Source organism: Saccostrea cucullata, unplaced genomic scaffold, assembly GCF_032062105.1.
Source record: "Saccostrea cucullata isolate Sc308-1 unplaced genomic scaffold, CSIRO_AGI_Scuc_v1 ctg4867, whole genome shotgun sequence".
Lineage (NCBI taxonomy): Eukaryota > Metazoa > Mollusca > Bivalvia > Ostreida > Ostreidae > Saccostrea > Saccostrea cuccullata.
In genome coordinates, this window is record NW_026928456.1 from 25 (window position 1) to 17,099 (window position 17,075).

Genomic DNA, 17,075 nt, shown 5'->3' on the forward strand with positions numbered 1-17,075 from the left:
TTCATTCATAGTCCAAATTTCATGAATGATACATCAATGGACAGGAAATAATCAGTACTTTTTTATTTTACTACTTTCGGGGTATTTGTGAACTTCATTTTTTTGTCATTTCTGGAGAAACTATGAATTAGAGGGTGAAAAGTGGTCATATTTTGTGCGGAAATACATTAATTTTTTAAAATAAGTGAAATTGACCCAATTAAGTGCTTGATTATGATTTGACTATATGTATTTAAAGATATGAAGGTGATTAAGAATGGTATAAATGTGTTAATAGGCTAAAATTTGACTCAAAACTTGGGTGCAGTTTTGGCTAGATTGGAGCATTTTTTAAGGATATTACACATAGAACTGTAAATGCTGTAAAATCTTAATTAATTGTTGAATTTTCATGAAACTTGGCATGATGTCTCTACTTATGCTCTAGATTGACAAACAGTGTGAAATATTGTATACATCCCACTAATTATTTTTAGAATCGGTAGGAGAAGAAAGTAGTGCAGAAAAAATTACAAGTTCCTTAAATTGCAGACTTGCATAAAAAAAATTGGGCAGGTGTACTGAACTGAGCCTCACACTTGTTGATAAGGAGTATCTTTCCTACCAAAAAAGCTTTGAAAATGTAATTTATCAAGAAGATCAGCCGAATTATTTTGTGTATTATAACGCCAGTGAGAATTCTGAAATTCCCCTACTTTCACTTTCATTTTTAGAGGTTCCCGCAGACAGACGCATTTTGCCGGAAAACGAATCTGACATGCCACCTCGAGATTTTAACCAAGGAAAGACAAGTTGATGTGCTTTGATTTGAGGGGTCACTCACTACCGAACGAAAATTAGGGACATCGCTATGAGAAGAAACGTTAACATTGTCGCCTATGGGAAAACAATTAGTGGACTGTACCCATATTAGGAAGCCTATAAGTAAGTGAAAGATGTCATAAATCTTGAATTTATTTCAAAGTTGTTGTTTTCTATTATTTTCAATTGTTCAAATTTATGAAAAAAACAATTCTTATATTGTTGATACACATTTTTAAACAAATTGATTCATAAATAAAGTGTACCCCCCCCCCCCCCCCCCGGAACAGTCAACATGTATCACCCATTGTTTACACATGTATCATGTAGATTAAATGTATCGATTTATATAATTTATTTATTCAGAATCGTAAATGTATAATTTGATTAAGAAGCAATTATGTAGAAGTACATGCTCCACTGTGGTTTATTTTCAATACACAAAAATTCACAAATGAGTTCGGGATCGGTATTCAATCGGGGTCAAGGTCGAAGTGAAAGTAGACTTAGCAGAAAGTTATCAAAACTGTTCAGGGCAGTGTTAAGCAGTATATAGGTGATGGGCATTTGTATTTTACACAGGAGGTAAGAGGTATACCTTAGTACAATATGTAAATAACAATTTAATGTTTTTGGAACATGTCGATGATCGGCACTTCACATATGCATACTTGACATAGGGGCCTACATCATTTCAGATCAGTTGCGCGGTCAAGCTGGGTACAGTTGTCTGGGAGTTAAACGATGTGTGTGAACATGCACATTAACTGATTTTTCTCATATTTTTTAGCAATTGCATTACATGTATTTGTTGAATGTTCAATTATTGTCAGTAAAACATGATTTTTACCTATTCTGCTGAATTAACTTAATTACCAATGTAAACAGTGTGATTTCAGGTGGGAGCAAATTAATCATTTTTTAAATTAATTAATTTCAAGTAATGGGCATAAAAGGAATATGGTAAAATTGTACGTGTTGAATGTCTGTGTGTCTGTCTGTCTGCAAATGTGATATTGTACCATTTATTGTATTGATTTTTTTTTTTAGGTTCATGGTGATTGGTACAGGAAAAACATGAGGTCCATGCAGATGGTGTTTAAAACTATTGGCCAGCAAATGCACACCCATTTGAATACATCTTGAAAAAGAACCAGCAAAATGTGACAGTTGGCAAAATATGTAAGTTTAAGTTTTCTAAAAAAAAAATTTCATTGAAGTGGGGGGATGGGGTGGGGGTGAGGAAATTTACATATTAAATAGGTGATCAGAATGTGAAAGTATTTAGCTATAACTAATCTGTACATGCACTGCTATATACATTTTGCAGCTCATATAGATTTTCTTTTCTTATTTAAGATTTTCAAATTGATTAGATCTACATCTTTGTTTTGTAAATTATGCATTATTAAGATTACACGGATATAAGAATTGAAATTTCATGAATATTTGACAGTCAAAATTATGCGATTTGTCAGGAAATTCAAAATTTTGTCTCATTTTCCTACAAATTACAAAATGGTTACCATGGAAACAAAACAACTTTAGTGAACTATTTATTTAATCTGCAACACCACATATTTTTATTTTTTAAAGTAAATAATAGTATAAAAGCACTGATTTTGTCTTAAATGAAAAGTACGGGAAAAGTAATGATACACATGTATTGAGCTATCCATTATTATGATGTCATTGTGACGTCATAGATGAGTAAATTTGCATTGGTATAAAAATTGCTTTGAAACAAATGATTCTATATAGGATTATAAAGGCTTATAACTTTTTCATTCATAGTCCAAATTTCATGAATGATACATCAATGGACAGGAAATAATCAGTACTTTTTTATTTTACTACTTTCGGGGTATTTGTGAACTTCATTTTTTTGTCATTTCTGGAGAAACTATGAATTAGAGGGTGAAAAGTGGTCATATTTTGTGCGGAAATACATTAATTTTTTAAAATAAGTGAAATTGACCCAATTAAGTGCTTGATTATGATTTGACTATATGTATTTAAAGATATGAAGGTGATTAAGAATGGTATAAATGTGTTAATAGGCTAAAATTTGACTCAAAACTTGGGTGCAGTTTTGGCTAGATTGGAGCATTTTTTAAGGATATTACACATAGAACTGTAAATGCTGTAAAATCTTAATTAATTGTTGAATTTTCATGAAACTTGGCATGATGTCTCTACTTATGCTCTAGATTGACAAACAGTGTGAAATATTGTAAAATCAAAAAAATGCTTTTTCATATTGGGTACATCCCACTAATTATTTTTAGAATCGGTAGGAGAAGAAAGTAGTGCAGAAAAAATTACAAGTTCCTTAAATTGCAGACTTGCATAAAAAAAATTGGGCAGGTGTACTGAACTGAGCCTCACACTTGTTGATAAGGAGTATCTTTCCTACCAAAAAAGCTTTGAAAATGTAATTTATCAAGAAGATCAGCCGAATTATTTTGTGTATTATAACGCCAGTGAGAATTCTGAAATTCCCCTACTTTCACTTTCATTTTTAGAGGTTCCCGCAGACAGACGCATTTTGCCGGAAAACGAATCTGACATGCCACCTCGAGATTTTAACCAAGGAAAGACAAGTTGATGTGCTTTGATTTGAGGGGTCACTCACTACCGAACGAAAATTAGGGACATCGCTATGAGAAGAAACGTTAACATTGTCGCCTATGGGAAAACAATTAGTGGACTGTACCCATATTAGGAAGCCTATAAGTAAGTGAAAGATGTCATAAATCTTGAATTTATTTAAAAGTTGGTGTTTTCTATTAAAGTTGAAAAAAACAATTCTTATATTGTTGATACACATTTTTAAACAAATTGATTATTTTCAATTGTTCAAATTTATGAAAAAAACAATTCCCCACATTTTTAAACAAACATAAATAAAGTGATGTGCATTTGTATTTTATACCCCGAACACAACATACTCAATGTTGTATCACCCATTGTTTACACATGTATCATGTTGATTAAATGTATCGATTTATATAATTTATTTATTCAGAATCATAAATGTATAATTTGATTAAGAAGCAATTATATAGTATAAGTACAACTCCACTGTGGTTTACAAAAATTCACAAATGAGTTCGGGATCGGTATATCAATCGGGGTCAAGGTCGTAAGTGAAAGTTGATTAAGAAGAAAGTTATCAAAACATGTCCAGTGTTTAGCAGTATTATTTTCAATAAAAATTCACAAATTTGTATTTTGTTGTAAAAACAATTTAATTTTTAAAGGTATATAGTACAATGTGAAAGTACCATTAGCAGAAAGCTAATTTAATGTTTTTGAACATGTCGAGTGTTCAGTATATTCAATCGTCACTGGTCACATGAAATTTCATACATTTTTATACAATTGTTCAATGTGTTTATTGTTGATACACATTTTTAAACAAATTTTCATAAATAAAGTGTAGTTTGTATCACCCATTGTTTACACATGTATCATGTAGATTAAATGGATTTATATAATTTGTGTGTGAACATGCAATTTGATTAAGAAGCAATTATGTAGAAGTACATGCTCCACTGTGGTTTATTTTTACACAAAAATTCACAGTTCGGGATCGGTATTCAATCGGGGTCAAGGTCGAAGTGAAAGTAGACTTTTTATACTGTTCAGGGCATGTTAAGCAGTATATAGGTGATGTATTTTGTAAGAAGTACAATATTTGTAAATAACAATTTTAATGTTTTTGGACCATGTCGATGATCGGCACGTCACATATGCATACTTGACATACATCATTTCAGATCAGTTGCGCGGTCAAGCTGGGTATACAGTTGTCTGGGAGTTAAACGATGTGTGTGAACATGCACATTAACTGATTTTTCTCATATTTTTTAGCAATTGCATTACATGTATTTGTTGAATGTTCAATTATTGTCAGTAAAACATGATTTTTACCTATTCTGCTGAATTAACTTAATTACCAATGTAAACAGTGTGATTTCAGGTGGGAGCAAATTAATCATTTTTTAAATTAATTAATTTCAAGTTATGGGCATAAAAGGAATATGGTAAAATTTTACGTTTTGAATGTCTGTGTTTCTGTCTGTCTGCAAATGTGATATTGTACCATTTATTGTGTTGATTTTTTTTTTAGGTTCATGGTCATTGGTACAGGAAAAACATGAGGTCCATGCAGATGGTGTTTAAAACTATTGGCCAGCAAATGCACACCCATTTGAATACATCTTGAAAAAGAACCAGCAAAATGTGACAGTTGGCAAAATATGTAAGTTTAAGTTTTCTAAAAAAAAAAATTTCATTGAAGTGGGGGGATGGGGTGGGGGTGAGGAAATTTACATATTAAATAGGTGATCAGAATGTGAAAGTATTTAGCTATAACTAATCTGTACATGCACTGCTATATACATTTTGCAGCTCATATAGATTTTCTTTTCTTATTTAAGATTTTCAAATTAATTAGATCTACATCTTTGTTTTGTAAATTATGCATTATTAAGATTACACGGATATAAGAATTGAAATTTCATGAATATTTGACAGTCAAAATTATGCGATTTGTCAGGAAATTCAAAATTTTGTCTCATTTTCCTACAAATTACAAAATGGTTACCATGGAAACAAAACAACTTTAGTGAACTATTTATTTAATCTGCAACACCACATATTTTTATTTTTTAAAGTAAATAATAGTATATAAGCACTGATTTTGTCTTAAATGAAAAGTACGGGAAAAGTAATGATACACATGTATTGAGCTATCCATTATTATGATGTCATTGTGACGTCATAGATGAGTAAATTTGCATTGGTATAAAAATTGCTTTGAAACAAATGATTCTATATAGGATTATAAAGGCTTATAACTTTTTCATTCATAGTCCAAATTTCATGAATGATACATCAATGGACAGGAAATAATCAGTACTTTTTTATTTTACTACTTTCGGGGTATTTGTGAACTTCATTTTTTTGTCATTTCTGGAGAAACTATGAATTAGAGGGTGAAAAGTGGTCATATTTTGTGCGGAAATACATTAATTTTTTAAAATAAGTGAAATTGACCCAATTAAGTGCTTGATTATGATTTGACTATATGTATTTAAAGATATGAAGGTGATTAAGAATGGTATAAATGTGTTAATAGGCTAAAATTTGACTCAAAACTTGGGTGCAGTTTTGGCTAGATTGGAGCATTTTTTAAGGATATTACACATAGAACTGTAAATGCTGTAAAATCTTAATTAATTGTTGAATTTTCATGAAACTTGGCATGATGTCTCTACTTATGCTCTAGATTGACAAACAGTGTGAAATATTGTAAAATCAAAAAAATGCTTTTTCATATTGGGTACATCCCACTAATTATTTTTAGAATCGGTAGGAGAAGAAAGTAGTGCAGAAAAAATTACAAGTTCCTTAAATTGCAGACTTGCATAAAAAAAATTGGGCAGGTGTACTGAACTGAGCCTCACACTTGTTGATAAGGAGTATCTTTCCTACCAAAAAAGCTTTGAAAATGTAATTTATCAAGAAGATCAGCCGAATTATTTTGTGTATTATAACGCCAGTGAGAATTCTGAAATTCCCCTACTTTCACTTTCATTTTTAGAGGTTCCCGCAGACAGACGCATTTTGCCGGAAAACGAATCTGACATGCCACCTCGAGATTTTAACCAAGGAAAGACAAGTTGATGTGCTTTGATTTGAGGGGTCACTCACTACCGAACGAAAATTAGGGACATCGCTATGAGAAGAAACGTTAACATTGTCGCCTATGGGAAAACAATTAGTGGACTGTACCCATATTAGGAAGCCTATAAGTAAGTGAAAGATGTCATAAATCTTGAATTTATTTCAAAGTTGTTGTTTTCTATTATTTTCAATTGTTCAAATTTATGAAAAAAACAATTCTTATATTGTTGATACACATTTTTAAACAAATTGATTCATAAATAAAGTGTCTACCCCCCCCCCCCCCCCCTATACCCCCCCCCCCCCCCCGGAACAGTCAACATGCTCATACATGTATCACCCATTGTTTACACATGTATCATGTAGATTAAATGTATCGATTTATATAATTTATTTATTCAGAATCATAAATGTATAATTTGATTAAGAAGCAATTATGTAGAAGTACATGCTCCACTGTGGTTTATTTTCAATACACAAAAATTCACAAATGAGTTCGGGATCGGTATTCAATCGGGGTCAAGGTCGAAGTGAAAGTAGACTTAGCAGAAAGTTATCAAAACTGTTCAGTGCAGTGTTAAGCAGTATATAGGTGATGGGCATTTGTATTTTACACAGGAGGTAAGAGGTATACCTTAGTACAATATTTGTAAATAACAATTTAATGTTTTTGGAACATGTCGATGATCGGCACGTCACATACATACTTGACATACATCATTTCAGATCAGTTGCGCGGTCAAGCTGGGTACAGTTGTCTGGGAGTTAAACGATGTGTGTGAACATGCACATTAACTGATTTTTCTCATATTTTTTAGCAATTGCATTACATGTATTTGTTGAATGTTCAATTATTGTCAGTAAAACATGATTTTTACCTATTCTGCTGAATTAACTTAATTACCAATGTAAACAGTGTGATTTCAGGTGGGAGCAAATTAATCATTTTTTAAATTAATTAATTTCAAGTAATGGGCATAAAAGGAATATGGTAAAATTGTACGTGTTGAATGTCTGTGTGTCTGTCTGTCTGCAAATGTGATATTGTGCCATTTATTGTATTGATTTTTTTTTAGGTTCATGGTGATTGGTACAGGAAAAACATGAGGTCCATGCAGATGGTGTTTAAAACTATTGGCCAGCAAATGCACACCCATTTGAATACATCTTGAAACAGCATGACCAGCAAAATGTGACAGTCGGCAAAATGTGTAAGTTAAAGTTTTCTAAAAAAAAAATTCATTGAAGTGGGGGATGGGGTGGGGTGAGGAAATTTACATATTAAATAGGTGATCAGAATGTGAAAGTATTTAGCTATAACTAATCTGTACATGTACTGCTATATACATTTTGCAGCTCATATAGATTTTCTTTTCTTATTTAAGATTTTCAAATGATTAGATCTACATCTTTGTTTTGTAAATTATGCATTATTAAGATTACACGGATATAAGAATTGAAATTTCATGAATATTTGACAGTCAAAATTATGCGATTTGTCAGGAAATTCAAAATTTTGTCTCATTTTCCTACAAATTACAAAATGGTTACCATGGAAACAAAACAACTTTAGTGAACTATTTATTTAATCTGCAAAACCACATATTTTTATTTTTTAAAGTAAATAATAGTATATAAGCACTGATTTTTCTTAAATGAAAAGTACGGGAAAAGTAATGATACACATGTATTGAGCTATCCATTATTATGATGTCATTGTGACGTCATAGATGAGTAAATTTGCATTGGTATAAAAATTGCTTTGAAACAAATGATTCTATATAGGATTATAAAGGCTTATAACTTTTTCATTCATAGTCCAAATTTCATGAATGATACATCAATGGACAGGAAATAATCAGTACTTTTTTATTTTACTACTTTCGGGGTATTTGTGAACTTCATTTTTTTGTCATATCTGGAGAAACTATGAATTAGAGGGTGAAAAGTGGTCATATTTTGTGCGGAAATACATTAATTTTTTAAAATAAGTGAAATTGACCCAATTAAGTGCTTGATTATGATTTGACTATATGTATTTAAAGATATGAAGGTGATTAAGAATGGTATAAATGTGTTAATAGGCTAAAATTTGACTTAAAACTTGGGTGCAGTTTTGGCTAGATTGGAGCATTTTTTAAGGATATTACACATAGAACTGTAAATGCTGTAAAATCTTAATTAATTGTTGAATTTTCATGAAACTTGGCATGATGTCTCTACTTATGCTCTAGATTGACAAACAGTGTGAAATATTGTAAAATCAAAAAAATGCTTTTTCATATTGGGTACATCCCACTAATTATTTTTAGAATCGGTAGGAGAAGAAAGTAGTGCAGAAAAAATTACAAGTTCCTTAATTTGCAGACTTGCATAAAAAAAATTGGGCAGATGTACTGAACTGAGCCTCACACTTGTTGATAAGGAGTATCTTTCCTACCAAAAAAGCTTTGAAAATGTAATTTATCAAGAAGATCAGCTGAATTATTTTGTGTATTATAACGCCAGTGAGAATTCTGAAATTCCCCTACTTTCACTTTCATTTTTAGAGGTTCCCGCAGACAGACGCATTTTGCCGGAAAACGAATCTGACATGCCACCTCGAGATTTTAACCAAGGAAAGACAAGTTGATGTGCTTTGATTTGAGGGGTCACTCACTTCTGAACGAAAATTAGGGACATCGCTATGAGAAGAAACGTTAACATTGTCGCCTATGGGAAAACAATTAGTGGACTGTACCCATATTAGGAAGCCTATAAGTAAGTGAAAGATGTCATAAATCTTGAATTTATTTCAAAGTTGGTGTTTTCTATTATTTTCAATTGTTCAAATTTATGAAAAAAAACAATTCTTATATTGTTGATACACATTTTTAAACAAATTGATTCATAAATAAAGTGTCTACCCCCCCCCCCCCCCCCCCCCCCCCTGAACAGTCAACATGCTCATACATGTATCACCCATTGTTTACACATGTTTCATGTAGATTAAATGTATCGATTTATATAATTTATTTATTCAGAATCATAAATGTATAATTTGATTAAGAAGCAATTATGTAGAAGTACATGCTCCACTGTGGTTTATTTTCAATACACAAAAATTCACAAATGAGTTCGGGATCGGTATTCAATCGGGGTCAAGTCGAAGTGAAAGTAGACTTAGCAGAAAGTTATCAAAACTGTTCAGTGCAATGTTTAGCAGTATATAGGTGATGGGCATTTGTATTTTACACAGGAGGTAAGAGGTATACCTTAGTACAATATTTGTAAATAACAATTTAATGTTTTTGGAACATGTCGATGATCGGCACTTCACATAGGCATACTTGACATACATCATTTCAGATCAGTTGCGCGGTCAAGCTGGGTACAGTTGTCTGGGAGTTAAACGATGTGTGTGAACATGCACATTAACTGATTTTTCTCATATTTTTTAGCAATTGCATTACATTTATTTGTTGAATGTACAATTATTGTCAGTAAAACATGATTTTTACCTATTCTGCTGAATTAACTTAATTACCAATGTAAACAGTGTGATTTCAGGTGGGAGCAAATTAATCATTTTTTAAATTAATTAATTTCAAGTAATGGGCATAAAAGGAATATGGTAAAATTGTACGTGTTGAATGTCTGTGTGTCTGTCTGTCTGCAAATGTGATATTGTGCCATTTATTGTATTGATTTTTTTTTTAGGTTCATGGTGATTGGTACAGGAAAAACATGAGGTCCATGCAGATGGTGTTTAAAACTATTGGCCAGCAAATGCACACCCATTTGAATACATCTTGAAAAAGAACCAGCAAAATGTGACAGTCGGCAAAATATGTAAGTTTAAGTTTTCTAAAAAAAAAAGTTTCATTGAAGTGGGGGGATGGGGTGGGGGTGAGGAAATTTACATATTAAATAGGTGATCAGAATGTGAAAGTATTTAGCTATAACTAATCTGTACATGCACTGCTATATACATTTTGCAGCTCATATAGATTTTCTTTTCTTATTTAAGATTTTCAAATGATTAGATCTACATCTTTGTTTTGTAAATTATGCATTATTAAGATTACACGGATATAAGAATTGAAATTTCATGAATATTTGACAGTCAAAATTATGCGATTTGTCAGGAAATTCAAATTTTGTCTCATTTTCCTACAAATTACAAAATGGTTACCATGGAAACAAAACAACTTTAGTGAATTATTTATTTAATCTGCAAAACCACATATTTTTATTTTTTAAAGTTAAATAATAGTATATAAGCACTGATTTTGTCTTAAATGAAAAGTACGGGAAAAGTAATGATACACATGTATTGAGCTATCCATTATTATGATGTCATTGTGACGTCATAGATGAGTAAATTTGCATTGGTATAAAAATTGCTTTGAAACAAATGATTCTATATAGGATTATAAAGGCTTATAACTTTTTTATTCATAGTCCAAATTTCATGAATGATACATCAATGGACAGGAAATAATCAGTACTTTTTTATTTTACTACTTTCGGGGTATTTGTGTAACTTCATTTTTTTGTCATTTCTGGAGAAACTATGAATTAGAGGGTGAAAAGTGGTCATATTTTGTGCGGAAATACATTAATTTTTTAAAATAAGTGAAATTGACCCAATTAAGTGCTTGATTATGATTTGACTATATGTATTTAAAGATATGAAGGTGATTAAGAATGGTATAAATGTGTTAATAGGCTAAAATTTGACTTAAAACTTGGGTGCAGTTTTGGCTAGATTGGAGCATTTTTTAAGGATATTACACATAGAACTGTAAATGCTGTAAAATCTTAATTAATTGTTGAATTTTCATGAAACTTGGCATGATGTCTCTACTTATGCTCTAGATTGACAAACAGTGTGAAATATTGTAAAATCAAAAAAATGCTTTTTCATATTGGGTACATCCCACTAATTATTTTTAGAATCGGTAGGAGAAGAAAGTAGTGCAGAAAAAATTACAAGTTCCTTAATTTGCAGACTTGCATAAAAAAAATTGGGCAGATGTACTGAACTGAGCCTCACACTTGTTGATATAGAGTATCTTTCCTACCAAAAAAGCTTTGAAAATGTAATTTATCAAGAAGATCAGCTGAATTATTTTGTGTATTATAACGCCAGTGAGAATTCTGAAATTCCCCTACTTTCACTTTCATTTTTAGAGGTTCCCGCAGACAGACGCATTTTGCCGGAAAACGAATCTGACATGCCACCTCGAGATTTTAACCAAGGAAAGACAAGTTGATGTGCTTTGATTTGAGGGGTCACTCACTTCTGAACGAAAATTAGGGACATCGCTATGAGAAGAAACGTTAACATTGTCGCCTATGGGAAAACAATTAGTGGACTGTACCCATATTAGGAAGCCTATAAGTAAGTGAAAGATGTCATAAATCTTGAATTTATTTCAAAGTTGGTGTTTTCTATTATTTTCAATTGTTCAAATTTATGAAAAAAACAATTCTTATATTGTTGATACACATTTTTAAACAAATTGATTCATAAATAAAGTGTCTACCCCCCCCCCCCCCCCCCCCCCCCCGAACAATCAACATGCTCATACATGTATCACCCATTGTTTACACATGTATCATGGAGATTTAATGTATTGATTTATATAATTTATTTATTCAGAATCATAAATGTATAATTTGATTAAGAAGCAATTATGTAGAAGTACATGCTCCACTGTGGTTTATTTTAAAAACACAAAAATTCACAAATGAGTTCGGGATCGGTATTCAATCGGGGTCAAGGTCGAAGTGAAAGTAGACTTAGCAGAAAGTTATCAAAACTGTTCAGTGCAGTGTTTAGCAGTATATAGGTGATGGGCATTTGTATTTTACACAGGAGGTAAGAGGTATACCTTAGTACAATATTTGTAAATAACAATTTAATGTTTTTGGAACATGTCGATGATCAGCACGTCACATACATGACATACATCATTTCAGATCAGTTGCGCGGTCAAGCTGGGTACAGTTGTCTGGGAGTTAAACGATGTGTGTGAACATGCACATTAACTGATTTTTCTCATATTTTTTAGCAATTGCATTACATGTATTTGTTGAATGTACAATTATTGTCAGTAAAACATGATTTTTACCTATTCTGCTGAATTAACTTAATTACCAATATGTAAACAGTGTGATTTCAGGTGGGAGCAAATTAATCATTTTTTAAATTAATTAATTTCAAGTAATGGGCATAAAAGGAATATGGTAAAATTGTACGTGTTGAATGTCTATGTGTCTGTCTGTCTGCAAATGTGATATTGTGCCATTTATTGTATTGATTTTTTTTTTAGGTTCATGGTGATTGGTACAGGAAAAACATGAGGTCCATGCAGATGGTGTTTAAAACTATTGGCCAGCAAATGCACACCCATTTGAATACATCTTGAAACAGCACCAGCAAAATGTGACAGTCGGCAAAATGTGTAAGTTAAAGTTTTCTAAAAAATAAAATTTCATTGAAGTGGGGGATGGGGTGGGGGTGAGGAAATTTACATATTAAATAGGTGATCAGAATGTGAAAGTATTTAGCTATAACTAATCTGTACATGCACTGCTATATACATTTTGCAGCTCATATAGATTTTCTTTTCTTATTTAAGATTTTCATTAGATCTACATCTTTGTTTTGTAAATTATGCATTATTAAGATTACACGGATATAAGAATTGAAATTTCATGAATATTTGACAGTCAAAATTATGCGATTTGTCAGGAAATTCAAAATTTTGTCTCATTTTCCTACAAATTACAAAATGGTTACCATGGAAACAAAACAACTTTAGTGAGATTATTTATTTAATCTGCAAAACCACATATTTTTATTTTTTAAAGTAAATAATATATATAAGCACTGATTTTGTCTTAAATGAAAAGTACGGGAAAAGTAATGATACACATGTATTGAGCTATCCATTATTATGATGTCATTGTGACGTCATAGATGAGTAAATTTGCATTGGTATAAAAATTGCTTTGAAACAAATGATTCTATATAGAATTATAAAGGCTTATAACTTTTTTATTCATAGATCAAATTTCATAAATGATACATCAATGGACAGGAAATAATCAGTACTTTTTTATTTTACTACTTTCGGGGTATTTGTTAACTTCATTTTTTTGTCATTTCTGGAGAAACTATGAATTAGAGGGTGAAAAGTGGTCATATTTTGTGCGGAAATACATTAATTTTTTAAAATAAGTGAAATTGACCCAATTAAGTGCTTGATTATGATTTGACTATATGTATTTAAAGTTATGAAGGTGATTAAGAATGGTATAAATGTGTTAAAAGGCTAAAATTTGACTTAAAACTTGGGTGCAGTTTTGGCTAGATTGGAGCATTTTTTAAGGATATTACACATAGAACTGTAAATGCTGTAAAATCTTAATTAATTGTTGAATTTTCATGAAACTTGGCATGATGTCTCTACTTATGCTCTAGATTGACAAACAGTGTGAAATATTGTAAAATCAAAAAAATGCTTTTTCATATTGGGTACATCCCACTAATTATTTTTAGAATCGGTAGGAGAAGAAAGTAGTGCAGAAAAAATTACAAGTTCCTTAATTTGCAGACTTGCATAAAAAAAATTGGGCAGATGTACTGAACTGAGCCTCACACTTGTTGATAAGGAGTATCTTTCCTACCAAAAAAGCTTTGAAAATGTAATTTTTCAAGAAGATCAGCCGATTTATTTTGTGTATTATAACGCCAGTGAGAATTCTGAAATTCCCCTACTTTCACTTTCATTTTTAGAGGTTCCCGCAGACAGACGCATTTTGCCGGAAAACGAATCTGACATGCCACCTCGAGATTTTAACCAAGGAAAGACAAGTTGATGTGCTTTGATTTGAGGGGTCACTCACTTCTGAACGAAAATTAGGGACATCGCTATGAGAAGAAACGTTAACATTGTCGCCTATGGGAAAACAATTAGTGGACTGTACCCATATTAGGAAGCCTATAAGTAAGTGAAAGATGTCATAAATCTTGAATTTATTTCAAAGTTGGTGTTTTCTATTATTTTCAATTGTTCAAATTTATGAAAAAAACAATTCTTATATTGTTGATACACATTTTTAAACAAATTGATTCATAAATAAAGTGTCTATCCCCCCCCCCGGAACAGTCAACATGCTCATACATGTATCACCCATTGTTTACACATGTATCATGTAGATTAAATGTATCGATTTATATAATTTATTTATTCAGAATCATAAATGTATAATTTGATTAAGAAGCAATTATGTAGAAGTACATGCTCCACTGTGGTTTATTTTCAATACACAAAAATTCACAAATGAGTTCGGGATCGGTATTCAATCGGGGTCAAGGTCGAAGTGAAAGTAGACTTAGCAGAAAGTTATCAAAACTGTTCAGTGCAATGTTTAGCAGTATATAGGTGATGGGCATTTGTATTTTACACAGGAGGTAAGAGGTATACCTTAGTACAATATTTGTAAATAACAATTTAATGTTTTTGGAACATGTCGATGATCGGCACGTTGACATACATCATTTCAGATCAGTTGCGCGGTCAAGCTGGGTACAGTTGTCTGGGAGTTAAACGATGTGTGTGAACATGCACATTAACTGATTTTTCTCATATTTTTTAGCAATTGCATTACATGTATTTGTTGAATGTACAATTATTGTCAGTAAAACATGATTTTTACCTATTCTGCTGAATTAACTTAATTAATTATAATGTTAACAGTGTGATTTCAGGTGGGAGCAAATTAATCATTTTTTAAATTAATTAATTTCAAGTAATGGGCATAAAAGGAATATGGTAAAATTGTACGTGTTGAATGTCTATGTGTCTGTCTGTCTGCAAATGTGATATTGTGCCATTTATTGTATTGATTTTTTTTTTAGGTTCATGGTGATTGGTACAGGAAAAACATGAGGTCCATGCAGATGGTGTTTAAAACTATTGGCCAGCAAATGCACACCCATTTGAATACATCTTGAAAAAGCACCAGCAAAATGTGACAGTCGGCAAAATTTTTAAGTTAAATTTTTATAAAAAAAAAAAAATTCATTGAAGTGGGGGATGGGGTGGGGGTGAGGAAATTTACATATTAAATAGGTGATCAGAATGTGAAAGTATTTAGCTATAACTAATCTTTATATGCACTGCTATATACATTTTGCAGCTCATATAGATTTTCTTTTCTTATTTAAGATTTTCAAATTAATTAGATCTACATCTTTGTTTTGTAAATTATGCATTATTAAGATTACACGGATATAAGAATTGAAATTTCATGAATATTTGACAGTCAAAATTATGCGATTTGTCAGGAAATTCAAAATTTTGTCTCATTTTCCTACAAATTACAAAATGGTTACCATGGAAACAAAACAACTTAAGTGGATTGTTTATTTAATCTGCAAAACCACATATTTTTATTTTTTAAAGTTAATAATAGTATATAAGCACTGATTTTGTCTTAAATAAAAAGTACGGGAAAAGTAATGATACACATGTATTGAGCTATCCATTATTATGATGTCATTGTGACGTCATAGATGAGTAAATTTGCATTGGTATAAAAATTGCTTTGAAACAAATGATTCTATAAAAGATTATAAAGGCTTATAACTTTTTTATTCATAGACCAAATTTCATGAATGATACATCAATGGACAGGAAATAATCAGTACTTTTTTATTTTACTACTTTCGGGGTATTTGTAACTTCATTTTTTTGTCATTTCTGGAGAAACTATGAATTAGAGGGTGAAAAGTGGTCATATTTTGTGCGGAAATACATTAATTTTTTAAAATAAGTGAAATTGACCCAATTAAGTGCTTGATTATGATTTGACTATATGTATTTAAAGTTATGAAGTTGATTAAGAATGGTATAAATGTGTTAATAGGCTAAAATTTGACTTAAAACTTGGGTGCAGTTTTGGCTAGATTGGAGCATTTTTTAAGGATATTACACATAGAACTGTAAATGCTGTAAAATCTTAATTAATTGTTGAATTTTCATGAAACTTGGCATGATGTCTCTACTTATGCTCTAGATTGACAAACAGTGTGAAATATTGTAAAATCAAAAAAATGCTTTTTCATATTGGGTACATCCCACTAATTATTTTTAGAATCGGTAGGAGAAGAAAGTAGTGCAGAAAAAATTACAAGTTCCTTAATTTGCAGACTTGCATAAAAAAAATTGGGCAGATGTACTGAACTGAGCCTCACACTTGTTGATAAGGAGTATCTTTCCTACCAAAAAAGCTTTGAAAATGTAATTTATCAAGAAGATCAGCTGAATTATTTTGTGTATTATAACGCCAGTGATAATTCTGAAATTCCCCTACTTTCACTTTCATTTTTAGAGGTTCCCGCAGACAGACGCATTTTGCCGGAAAACGAATCTGACATGCCACCTCGAGATTTTAACCAAGGAAAGACAAGTTGATGTGCTTTGATTTGAGGGGTCACTCACTTCTGAACGAAAATTAGGGACATCGCTATGAGAAGAAACGTTAACATTGTCGCCTATGGGAAAACAATTAGTGGACTGTAC

The 17,075-nt window shown here is 31.3% G+C and overlaps 1 long non-coding RNA gene across 5 annotated transcripts; it reads left to right on the forward strand.

Annotated features, from left to right (window-relative positions):
* The first annotated feature begins 462 nt into the window (after positions 1 to 462).
* Positions 463 to 15,533, forward strand: LOC134277640 (uncharacterized). 5 transcript variants are annotated; one of them, XR_009994290.1, is made up of 12 exons: positions 463 to 924; positions 1,852 to 1,983; positions 3,327 to 3,537; positions 4,937 to 5,068; positions 6,413 to 6,623; positions 7,572 to 7,706; positions 9,045 to 9,255; positions 10,195 to 10,326; positions 11,671 to 11,881; positions 12,816 to 12,947; positions 14,285 to 14,495; positions 15,410 to 15,533. It is a non-coding gene; the product is annotated as an uncharacterized LOC134277640 (long non-coding RNA). The 5 variants fall into 5 exon arrangements; XR_009994292.1 differs by lacking the exon at positions 463 to 924 and adding an exon at positions 1,087 to 1,386; XR_009994294.1 differs by lacking the exon at positions 9,045 to 9,255.
* Positions 15,534 to 17,075: the final 1,542 nt, after the last annotated feature.